This window comes from Petaurus breviceps, unplaced genomic scaffold (genome assembly GCF_028583685.1).
Source record: "Petaurus breviceps papuanus isolate PSGF00001 unplaced genomic scaffold, PetGlider_PUasm1.0 176, whole genome shotgun sequence".
NCBI classification, from domain to species: domain Eukaryota; kingdom Metazoa; phylum Chordata; class Mammalia; order Diprotodontia; family Petauridae; genus Petaurus; species Petaurus breviceps.
The window spans coordinates 22,112,827-22,126,032 of NW_027185771.1; positions in this window are offsets into that span (position 1 = coordinate 22,112,827).

The following is a 13,206-nucleotide window of genomic DNA, read 5'->3' on the forward strand; positions in this document are numbered from 1 at the left end:
CTCTCTCTCTCTCTCTTTCTCGTCTCCTTCCCTCTCTCTCTGCCTCCATGATGTTGCTCCAAAAGTTCTTCTGGACTCTCTCTGCTTGGCCCTCGCTCTAAGTCCATGGCACCAGCACTTCCAAGTTCAGGCCCCTCTCTTCACCTCAACAAATCCATCCCACAAGTGGGATTCCCAAGCTCTTGGTCTTAACACTTAACCCGAAAACCAAGCCAATACAAGGGCTATCTTTAAATTCCATTACCATTATACATTCTCATTTTTCTTCCCAATTTTTCCTCTACTTTTCTTACTTGATTTTGAAAGTCCTTTTTTAGCTCTTTCATGGCCTGCAACCAATTTATATTTTTCTTGGAGGCTTTTGATGTTGGAAAGTTGACTTTATTGTCTTCTTCTGGTTGAATGTTTTTATCTTCTTTGTAATCAAAGGAAGGTTCTATAATCAGACTTTTATTTTGTTATTACTCATCTTCTCAGGCAAATACTTGATTTTCTAACTCCCAGTTAAGGCAGGACTCTACTTCCAGTGGAGGGGTGGGGATAGGGTTAGGTGTAGGTATACTGTCCCAGTGCTTAGTTTTGTATGAGCTGTTAGATGCCCACTATCTGTGGGCCCAGAGTTCCAGAAGCAAGCATTGCTGCTGCTGCTACTGCTGCTGTTACCACCACCTCTACCACCCCTGGGGTTGGGGCTCGACCATGTGCTACTCTCTAACCCAGATCCCAGAGTTCCCCTACTGAATGTCTAAATTTCTCTTGGTGTTTCTGGGTTGAGATGTCTGGGAATTGCCACAGCTTCCAGCAATTCAGTCCCCTGATGCCTGTCCTGGCCCCATCTATATTGTTTTCAGGTCATTCTGGACTGGGCTCTGCTCTTAGCCCTGTGTGATATACTGTTCCTGTTGGCCTTCCAGGCTGTCTTGGGCTGGAGATGTGTTTTGCTCTGTCATTTTGTGGATTCTGAAGCTCTAGAATTTGTTTAGAATAATTTTTACAAGTATTTGGGTATGAATTCAAGCAAGTTCCTGCTTTTACCCCACCATCTTGGCTCCACCCCTTTTCACCTCCTTTATTAGCCTATATAAAAATCAAATATTTATTTATTTGTTGGCAAAGTGCTAAAAAGAATTAGTGAATTTTTGGAGTTGTTCCGGTGGCATTTATGCACTGGTCACCTGTCTTCCTGTCACGTGCCCTATAAATGAACATATTACTTAAGAACATACTTTCTGCATATTTTTTCCCCATTTAGTATATAATCACCTGTGAGACCATATGCCTTCTAATTTTGTTGTCATTCAATTCTTTTTCCTTTATGTTTACTCTTCTTCATGACCCCATTTGGGATTTTCTTGGAAGAGGTAATAGAGCGGTTTGCCATTTCCTTCTCGGGCTCATTTTACAGATGAGGAAACTGAGACAAATATATTTAATTTCCTTGCCCAGAGTCAAACATCTAGTAAGTGTCTGAGGCTGAATTTGAGCACACAAAGATTAGTTCATACCTTCTCTATACATGGGAAGAATACTTTCTTATTTCCTTTGTTTTTGTTTCTTTGTTTTGTTTAATTTTTTTTGTTACAAACTGTCCCATTAAGTAACTACTAAAAATAAACACACTGATTGGGGCTTTAGAGTAATGATTTATATGGGTTTTATGGTCAAATTTGTTTTTTTTTACCCTCCTTGGGAAGAAACTATAAGCATTGTTCCATGTGCTATATAGGTAAAAAAAGAAGGCAATTTGATGCAGGAGAGAACATTAGAAATTGAGAATCAGGAAAATATTCTTTTTGAAAGTGGTACTAAATTTTAATCCCAAAGGAAGTTAAGGTTTATAGGAGGTGAAGTTGAGGAGATAGTGAATTTCAGTGGTGAGGTAAAGATAGGGCAATGATATTGATAAAAGAATTAGAAAGTTGAGCTCATAGCATTTGCAGCTACATACAACTAATATACTTTAATTAGATTTTTCATTTTGGGCAGCATTCACTGGAATGATCCACAAGTCATATTAAAATCATTCTATAACATGTATAAAAGTTTTATAATTATTTCAAAGCAAATTTGTATTTACTGCTACAATAACATTACATGAACTAAGTCTGGGAAAGTAGGAAGGAAGTTGTCAAAGAGAATTTTAGAAAATATATGAGTAGTGATAGGGAGCCATAGAAGATTTTTGAGGTGCAAAGTCAAATGATTAGATTTGTAATTTAGGGAATATATTTTGGTAGTTCTGAGGAAAACGAATTGTAGAGGAAAAAGAGAATGACAATAGGGAGACAATTGGTATGACATTACAATAGTTTAAGTAAAAAGCAATAAGCTGGGATTGATATGGGAATAAAAAGAACCTAATATGAGACAATGTGGAAGAAGAAAAGATAGAACGTTGCAACTTATTGCAAGATTGAGGAAGGAATTGAACAGGAAGAGGCAGCTTGAATATGACTGTGGCTTTAAGAATCATCAGAAAATATGGTGAATTTGCAGCCAGGCTTTTTGATTTACTACGTAAGTAAACATTATTATTACACTTTATTCTCTAAATCTGAGTTTCTTCATCTATGAAATGGGAATAACAATCATTATAGTATCTTCTTCCCAGATTTCCATAAGGAAATTACTGTAGAAATGCGAGTTATTATTTATGGAGGATATTTTTCTATGTCCTTATCACAAAAAAAAAATGTTTATAATATCTGGTGATGCTCTGTCTATATTGTAATTACATACAGATTTTCTGTTATTGGTGGATGATTCACATCTCAGAGGTATTTATTTAGTCACTCCATATGCCCTTTAGTCCTTCACCTGCCTCAGTTCAAACATTTTATTTGGACCGAAGTATCCAGGAACATAAAAGGAAAACAATCTTAAAAATAATAACAATAATAATAAAACATTGCAGTTCCTGTATAATTTAGATGAATATCCCTGGGTACATTTTAAATGAAGATGCTAATAATGAGCTTCAATACATCAGTGAAAAAAATAAACAAACCCATTAGGCGCATCTTGGAGAATAACCCAAGCAAATTATTACCAAATGAAGAAAAGACAGATGAGGCTGATATACTTTTGAACCATGTTTGTTTCTGGCAAATTCCATTCATTACATGAAGTTGCATGGAATTAAAAATAGTCATTTTTAATATTAGCTTGTTAAATATTGTCATAAATGTTTTAGAGTTTGGTTATTACTTTCTTCAGATCTATAGCCTCACTTTAATAACCTACATATATTCACATCCACTTAGCAGATACATTACATTGTGTCATTAAGCTACACAATGAGTCTAATTACTTTTCTTCCTACTGATTTGCTCATTTTCTTAGACCTATGTCATCAGAAAAGGAGCATTGCCTTAATATCAAAATAATTTGAAAGCCTATTGACATTTCAGGAGCACTGGGGCCAGGTAACAAACCCCATCTTTTCCTCCTGATGTCTTCATTATTTACTCTCAACCTCTGGGCAAATTGTTTTTTTTTATGAAGCTCTATTAATGCAGTTTGGATCTTAAAAAGTTCAGCTCATTCTTAGAAAGAATAGGCTAAGGGGCTTAGTGCTGCCTGGGATAACAAATAAATTCACAACCTAATAAGACTACAAACAATTTATTTTTAGGATTTTATTTTATATTTCCCCAATTACATGTAAAAAAAATTTAACATTCATTTTTTTAAAATTTTGAGTAACAAATTCTCTCACATCTTCCCTCCACCAATACCCCATTGAGAAGGCAAGCGATTCGATACATGTTATACATATATAGTAATGCAAAACATTTCCAAAACAGCAAAAGAAAACATAGAACTAAAAAAGCTCCAGAAAAATAATGTTAAAAAACATGCTTCAATCTGTATTCAGACATCATTAGTTCTTTCTTTGTTGATGGATAGCATTTCTCATGATAGGACCTTCAGAGTTGTCTTAGATCATTTTGTTACTGAGAATAACTAAGTCATTCACAGCTCCTCATCTTACAATGCTGCTGTTACATTGTATGTAGTACAATTCATGTTGTATCAACTCATATAAGTTTTTCTAGATTTTTGTGAGAGCTCCCTTCTCATCATTTTTAGTTTTCAACATTCACTTCCATAAGATTTTGAGTCCCATATTTTCCCCTTGCTTCCTTTCCCCTACCCCAAGATAGTATGCAATCTGATATAGGCTCTCCATTTACATTCATATTAAATATTTTCATATTAGTCATGTCATAAATGAAGAATTAGAACATTTTTCCCTAAAATGATAAATGGAATTTCTTAATCCATGATTTAACATATTATAGATGGAAGAGCATCAGATTGAGAAACAGAGGAAGTCCATTATCTTCTACCTACTTCATATTTCTCATCCATATCACCTTCTCTCCACTCACAAAACCTCCCCAGCACTCACCAGTGAACAACAACAAAAAAACACAAATAGGAAAAACAAAAACTTTAGAATCTTATTATGGTGCAAGGGAAGAGCAAAGTTCACATTGAGAAGAGGTCAGTATTGATACTACACCCACATCTGAAACCTCATAAAGGATTATGAAATGGTCTCAAGACCAAAAAACATTCTTGGAAGAGCTCAAGAAGAATTTTAAAAGACAAATTAAAGAAGTAGAAGAAAAACTGACCAATTATTTTAAAAATACAATTGGCAAAATGGGGAAAAAAATCACTGAAAAGTATAACTCCTTAAAAAATGCAATTACCAAAATGGAGAAGGAGTTTCACAACCTAACTGGAGAAAATAAATCCTTGAAAGTAACCAAATGGAAAAAAAAAACATTCAAAAACTAACTGAGGAAAATAATACTTAAAAATTAGAATTAGATAAGTCGAAGCCAATGACCCTAGGAAGCTTCAAGAATCAATCAAACAAAAAAAAAATAGAAGAAAATATAAAATATTTCATTGGATAAAAAACAACTGACCTGGTGAATTGATGCAAAAGACAAAGTCTACTAGAAAGTCATGAAGAAGATTGAGCCTAGACAGTATCTTGCAAGAAATAATCAAGGAAAATCCCCAGAGGTCCCAGAACCAGAGAGTAAAATAGTCATAGAAAAAATTCATCATTCACCTCCTGAAAGAGATCCCAAATTGAAAAGTCCAAGGAATATGGTAGTCCAATTCCAGAATTATCTGGTCAAGGAGAAAATACTACAAGTAACCAGAAAGAAACAATTTACACATTGTGGAGTTACTGTCAGCATCACACAGAACCTTGCAGCTTCTACATTAAAACAATGGAGAGATTGGAATATGCTATATTGTAAGGCAAAGAAGCTTGGATCACAACTAAGGATCAGCTACCCAGATAAATTGAGCCTAATCTTTCAGGCAAAGAGTTGGTCATTCAATGAAATAAGGGACTTTCAGACCTTCCTGATGAAAAGAACAGAGCTCAATGGAAAAATTGATCTTCAAATACAAGACTCAAGAGAGACATAAAATGGTAAACAGGGAAAATATAAAAGCACACACAGACACATACACACACAACTTGTTATCAAATCAGAACAAACTCTTTACATTCCTACATGGGAGGATGATGCTTGTTACTCTTGAGAATTGAATAATTATTATGTCACTTAAAAGGGATATACATAGATAGAGGGTGGGGCTATAAATTAACTGATGTGATGATAAAAAATCTAATGAACATGTACAAAGGGATTGTAATGGAAAAAGAGGAAAGAAGGAGGTAGAAAAAGGTCAACTGCTGTCCCGTCCACCGGGACTAGTTCACTCGTGGGGCCGAGGAGGACCCAGCCTGCAAAGGAATGGGTGGGAAAGAAAGAGTGAGACCAAGCGAGTTTGTGTCAAGGTGTGATTTTATTATGCTAAAGCAAAACATATATACTCTTGGGGGATGAGGAAGTAGAGAAAGGGGGGAGGGAGGGGAGTTTCCATGGGTAACAACCGAAACTTCTGTGGTTGTAGCAACTGAGACTTCTGTGGTTAGGACATCTGGTACTGGAACATTTCGCGGTTGGCCGATTCTCGGGACATGGTACTCGGGGGTGTGGCTTTCTTACGGGGGGAAGGGTACTTGGCCCTAAGGCCTTGGTTGCTAACATGTCCCCCTTTTTTCTTTAAAGACCGGTGAAAGGCCTGTCTTAGGCTGTGGGGCCGGCATCCACGTCCAGTACCTATAATGGCAGAGCCCCTGTCTTAGGCTATGTGGGTTGCCCCCGCCCCTGGCATCTTAAAAGAACATTCCAGAGACGGACCCACAATAATCCTGTCATTGGGTGCATCTGCAGCAAGGTCTGATGTTCCTGGCTCGTGGGGCCCCACTATTCCCGTCATGGGCTCTTTCACAACGTTGGTCAAAACCTTATGATCTACGAAAACATTTCCACACCCTCGAGTACCATGGATCGGCATCTGCACCAGCAAGAGTAGAAAATCGAAGGCCTTTCAGGGTGATCATGGAAGGAAGGTTGTCACAAGACCCACCGGAACTAAGCCGATGATAGTGAACGGCAATGGGTTTCTTAAGAGCCTAGTCAATCTGTGATTTGACAAAAGTGGTTAATTTGTTAAAGGCCCATGGCCCAAAGGAGAGGAGCAACAGAATCCCCACGAGGGGTCCCAAAAGGGTGGGGAGCAAGGTGGTCAGCCAGGGGGATGTAGAGAACCAGTTTTGATACCAGGATTCCTTCTGATCCCTTTCCTTCTTCCTTTTTTCTAAACTTTCTTTAACCCTTTTTAAGCTATCTTCTACAAGGCCAAGCTTGTTAGTATAAAAACAGCATTCTTCTTTTAAAGCAGCGCAAAGGCCGCCTTGCTGTAAAAAAAAGGAGATCTAGGCCTCGCCTATTTTGCAAGACCACCTCGGCCAAGGAGGCCACAGAATCTTTAAGATTTTCAAGGCCTGCTTGGAGTTCCTGGAGGTCCCTATCAATCGTTGCGCTAAGCTGAGCATATTGCATATTTGAAGTGACCAAGGAGGCAATCCCGGTTCCAGTGCCAATGGACCCAAGACCTATGAGGACAGCCAAAGTAAGTGCGGTCAGGGGTTCTCTTTTAGTTCTACTATGTGAATTGGAGCCTTGCTCCCAGAACCGGAGGAATTCGTCTGGGTAATGGATGGTGAGGTGAGGAAGAAGGGAAACCTCCACACAATAATCTTTATTTTTCAAAAAGGAGGTCATAATCACAAAGGTGGAAAGTCCAGAGGAACAGGCAAGATAGGAATTATTTGGTGCTGCAATATATTGAAACGAGGCATTAACTATAATGGAACGATTGCAAACCTGTTCAAGGTGCCTGGGAGGGAGCATAAGTGGTCCCAAAAGACACAGGCCCAGGCCAGAAACGTGACTGAGGGTAAGGCCATGTTTATCATTCGTTCCCCAGCGCAGGGAAGAGGTGTCATTAGTAAAGGTGAGGTTCCCAAAATGGGCAACCCCTTCATAAAAGGGGGGAGCTGAGGAGTAACAAACCCAACAATCTTCTAAGGAATGGTTAGTCATTTTACTAATTGCATATACAGAAGCATTAACTAAAGAAAGAATAAGTTCAGCGGAGGAAGGGGGTCCATTGGGAAGCGTGGGCCGAAAGGGTTCATTTACTGGTGCTATAGGTGTAGGGGAGATGGGCAGGGGATTAGGCTTAATTCTGCGCCCCTGAGAAGATCCTGAGTGAAGCTCAATATTGGGACCAACAGCCACAGGCTTATTTTGGTTAGGGATGCTCTTATGGAGCTTGATGGTAAAAGTCAAACCATTATCATACCATTCTTGGTAAAGCCGTAGACCCCAAGACACACCCCGGTCCCAGTTAGTATATTTTTTACCAGGTTCTGTAAATTGGACGCGCAGGGGATGGCACCACCCTGAGCATTTCTGGCTATATCTCCACTCTGCACTACCGGGGTAAGGGTGTGTATAGTTAGCTTTGACCGTAATAAAATCCCAGGAGGAGGAGGGATGCCAGTAGGTGTCCCCAGTGGTTTCGCAGCTCCAGCTGCGGCAGTAATAGTCTGCTAAGCCTACGCATTTGGAGTTTATGGTGCGAGTTCTATGATAACCAGGGCAGACATAGGAGGTATAGCCTCTCAACCTACTCCTTTGCCCCTGACTCCCGCAGCCTCCCTGTGCAAGAGGGCCAGCTCTATTTGGAGGAACACGTGAGGGGGCCTGGTGCTGATTGAGGTAATCTTCGACATCCCAGCCAGCTGGTGCCCCTAAAGCTAATTTGCAAAGATCAGGGTATAGGGTAGGCCACCAGTCCTCAGATGTTATTTTTGACTCACTCCACACTGTATCACCCACTCCATTTATTACCAGCCAGGTACGGTTGAGAAGCTGGTATGAAGTGCCAGGGATGGCCCCGAAGGTGACAAACAGGCAAAGAACTATTGTGATGTCTGGCAGGCTCATCTGGTTCATGACGTCTCCTGAAACAAAGCACATTTAGAAGACTTCTCAGGGAGATCCCTGGGCAAGTTGTGAAGTTTTATCAGGCGCTCTGGAAGCCACCTGGCGTTTTGTGCTTGTGTATCATAGACGCAGGCATGTCCTTTGCCCCAGATAAGGACCGGGTCAGGGCCTTGCCATTTATTGGACAGTGGATCTTTCCACATGGCCTGTGCATAAGTACTTGCTGTAGATGAATGCCAGAGGCGGTCGGCAGCGGTTTTGCCATTAGCATCATAAGTGAGGAAATTCAAAACAAACATTGCATGGTTTAGGAGGGTCTTAAAATTCCCTGCTCTGGGGTATAACATATCCCCCCCTGATTATGGTTTTAAGATCATATTTTTTGATGTTTGATGAGCTCTTTCAACTATGCCTTGGCCTTGAGGGTTATATGGGATGCCTGTGATGTGCTTAATCCCCATTTGGGCGTAGAACTGTCGGAAAGCAATGCTAATGTAACCAGGCCCATTATCAGTTTTGATAGTTTGAGGTTGTGGGAGGACCTCTAGGGAGGCAAGAATGTGATAAATCACGTGTTTAGAAGCTTCGTCCGTTTGGAGGGACGCGAAGAGGAAGCCGCTAAAGGTGTCAATGGAGACATGAATATATTTTAATTTACCAAAAGGTGGATAATGGGTAACATCCATTTGCCATATTCCCCCAGGCACTAACCCCCGGGGATTTACCCCCAAATGAGGCTCAGGTAGGAGGGTTAGGCAGCCCTTGCACTGACACACTATTTGTCATGCTTGTTTGCGAGTGATGGAGTATCGCAATCTAAGGGTTTGTGCATTAAGGTGATGCAAGGCGTGGGCTTTTTGCACAGCGGAAAGAGGGGAGTTGGTGAGAGCAACGGCCACAAGTTGAGTGGCTTGATCGACTTCATCATTTCCTTCCGCCAATGGACCAGGCAGGCCTGAATGGGCCCGGACGTGACCAATGAAAAAAGGGGCAGTTCGGGCAAGAATGAGGCGTTGAAGTTCTGCAAATAGGGGAGAGGCATTAGTCGAGGGGTGGATGAAAGGAACTGTTTCCAGAAGGGGGACAGAGTGTGCTATATAAGCACTATCAGTACACAAATTAAAAGGTTCTTGCAAGAGCTCAAAGACCTTGATAATGGCTGCAAGCTCAACTAATTGTGCAGATGAAAAATGGGTATTAAAGCGGGATACCTGACCATCAATGTTAAATGCAGCAACACCCGTGGAGGAGCCGTCGGTAAAAACCAAATGGGCTCCTTGAATTGGTGTTGTTTTTGTTCCTTTGGGGAAAACCACAGGCGTCCTTTGCAGAAAATGAATCAATCTATTTGAAGGAAAATGATTATCAATAGTGCCATGAAAGGAAATAGAACTAATGGCCCAATCATCATCATTCTGAACGAGCCACTGTACTTGTGCAGCAGTGTAGGGGGATACAATATGTTCGGGGTCTTTACCAAAACGTTTTAAGGCAGCCCCCCTGCCAAGACGCAAGAGGGTAGCAACCAAATGGGGATAGGTGGGTAAAATTTTAGAGAGGGATGCGGGCAAATGGATCCAAAAAAGTGGTTCTTGTTGCCAAAGCAATCCCATGGGCGCAAAGGGGGTGGGAAATATGAGGAGCCAAAGGGGTTGTAGGGGTGCATAATACCCTATGTGCTGATCACGAATGGCGCGCTCAACCATAATAAGAGCTTTGCACTCCTCAGGAGTAAGGTGGTGGGGGGAGGATGGGTCAGAGTCCCCTTTCAAAATATCAAACAGGGGCCTTAACTCCCCTGTAGTTTCAAATAAGGTCTCAACCAGTTGATATCTCCAAGGAGCTTCTGGAAGTCATTAAGTGTGTGAAGGCAGTCTACCATTAATTGGAGTTTTTGTGAGAGGACATGATTAGTAAGGAGCTCAAAACCCAGAAATAACTGGGGAGGCTGGGTTTGGATCTTTTAAGGGGAAATAAAGAACCCGCGGGACTGTAGAGCCGCAACGAGCGATTGACAGATTTTGGACAGGTGCAGCTCATCAGGTCCTGCTAGGAGGATGTCGTCCATATGCTGGATGATATAAATCTCTGGGTGGCGCAACCGGAATGGGTCTATAGTCTGGGCCACAAACTTCTGGCAAAGAGTAGGGCTGTTGGCCATGCCTTGGGGGAGGACCCTCCATTGGAAACGGGGAGAAGGACCCACACAATTAACTATAGGGAGGCTAAAGGCAAAACTTTTGCAATCATCAGGATGTAAGGGGATGGAAAAGAAACAATCCTTTAAATCAATAATGATCTTAGAAAATCCTTTCGGAATGACTACAGGGGAGGGGAGCCCTGGTTGAAGTGCTCCCATAGGGATCATGGTTTTATTAACTGCCCTGAGATCATGTAATAAGCTCCACTTTCCTGAATGCTTTTGTATAACAAAAATGGGGGTATTCCAAGGTGATGTGGAGGGCTCAATGTGTCCAGCAGCCAGTTGTTCCTGCACCAATTCCACAGCTGCAGCTAGTTTTGTTGTGGATAAGGACCACTGGTCGATCCAGACGGGAAGGTCATCCTTCCAGGTGATTTTGTCTGCCTGGTGTGCAGGGGGACCAGTGGCCCTTACGAAAAATGGTTGTGGAAGCCCAAGCCTGCACAACCCACCTTAGGGGCAGTCAGTATGGGGGTCAAACGTCCCTGTTTGTTTTTTCCAAGACCTTGTCCTGGGAGGAATCCCTGGGAGAGCATCTGCTGGGCCACAATCGCATTGGGACTGCACATAATGACTCCCATCTGAGAAAGGATGTCCCTACCCCAGAGATTAACAGGCAGTCCAGGAACCACAAACGACCTGACGGTACCAGCATTTCCTTCATTATCCTTCCAGGGTAACCATTGGGAGCTTTGGAGGGTGTTTCTGGACTGACCAATGCCTTGTAAGTGGGTTATGGAGGCTTGCAAGGGCCAAGCAGTGGGCCAGGCTTCTTGTGACGGAACGGTAGAGTCGGCCCCAGAATCTAAAATGCCTTCAAAAGTCTTACCCTCTATTGTGAGTACAGGTCGGATGATCCGGGCTGGGATACTCCGCGCCTTTTGGCAAGGGCAGGGTAAGCAGTATCCAGGGGGAGCAGCAAAGCCTGGGCCAAGCGTTGTCCCTTATCAATTGAGACGGGGCCATAGGGAGTGGTAGCAAGCAGCTGGATCTCTCCGGTATAGTCATTATCAACCAGGGAGGGGTGAATCATCAGGCCAGCAAGGGTGGAAGAGGCGCGGCCCATAATAAATAAGAATTCGGTGGAGGAGGGCCAAAGACACCCGTGGGAATGGTCTGCACCCCATCTTCTGGATTGAATATTGTGGGGGAGGCGGCACACAGGTCCACCTCTGCGCTTCCTGTTGTTGCTTGGCAGAGGAGGGGTGCTGGGCTAACGGGCTGTTCCCCGAGGCTCATACAAAGGGAATGGGTTGAGGGGCCCGGGGCTGGCCCCTCCAGCCATTTCCCTGATGGGAGGGTAAGGGTTGGCCGTCCAGACTGAAAGGTATTGGACCAATGTTTCCCTTTGCGACAACGAGGGCAAACAGTAGAGGGTTGATTTAGCTGTTTTGTAGGGCCTGCAGGGGGTGGGGTGTCCCCAGGGCATTGGCGGGCAAAATGACCGGGCTGGCAGCACCAGAAACAATTTCTAGGAGGCCCGTTTGCTTGGAATGCTGCTCCTATAGCTAAATGCACGGCATGTGACATTTTGGAGGCAAGGGGAGTGGCACAAACGAACCATTTCATCAAGGGATTTATCTCTCCATTTGCCGTGTAGTATAGCTCGGCAGGCATTATTAGCATTCTCATAAGCTAAGCGCTTAACAAGTTGGTCATTAGCAGCCTCTTGCCCCAGGGTCCTCTCAGTGGCTTCTAATAGGCGGCTGAAGGCTGACGTATTCAGAAAAATCTTCTTGCCCTCCTTGAACGATCTTATTAAGGGGGCAAAGGGGAAGCCGATGTTGGGCAGGGATCGCCACGCAGCAAGGGCTGCGTTGGCGGTCTGGGCCAAAAGCCCCATGGGGAAACACCGCTGTAGGTCTTCTGCCGCATATTTCCCTTGTCCACTAAATTTCTCATAAGTCCAGTTCGCAGAAGGCGAACATGGAGATTTCAAGTTAGCATCAGCAGCGGACTGGCAGCGATCGAAAAAATCTGCTTTCCAGGTTAGAAATTGCCCGCTCGAAAGGACTGCTTGAACTACGCAGACCCATTCTCCGGGGAGCATATGGCCCCCACGAGACATGGCCTCAAGGGCTGAGAGTGTGAAAGGCGCATTAGGTCCGTAAGATTTGACTGTGGCGTTCAGATCCTTTAAGGTCTTAAAATGTAATTTATGGAACCCTGCAGGGGGAGTGCCTTGTGCGGCATGAGTATCATTGTCACTTTCGTTTTCATTCTCATTCTCCCCCTCACTATCTGATTCCCCTTGTGAGTCATCAGCAGCAGAGGGCTTTACAGCAGAAGTGGAGGGATCATCGGAAGGGGAGGCAGACTTATTGGAGCGGGTTATTACAGGAAAGGTTAACCTTAAATCTTTGGTTTTACGAGAGGGTCAATTCTGGCGGGAAGGCGGGGGAGGAGCAACTGAGGGCCCTGAAGCCGGGAGGAGAACAGAATTATGCAGCGTTTTCTGTAAGGAGGAGAGCTCAGTAGAAAGCTGAACAAACAGTTTTTGGAGGTCAAGGACTTCCCGAAGTTCATTAACCTGGGTGGAAAGCTGATTTCTAGCTTCTATGAGGGTGGCAGGGGATAAGCCAGGCGAAAGAAGGGCAGGTG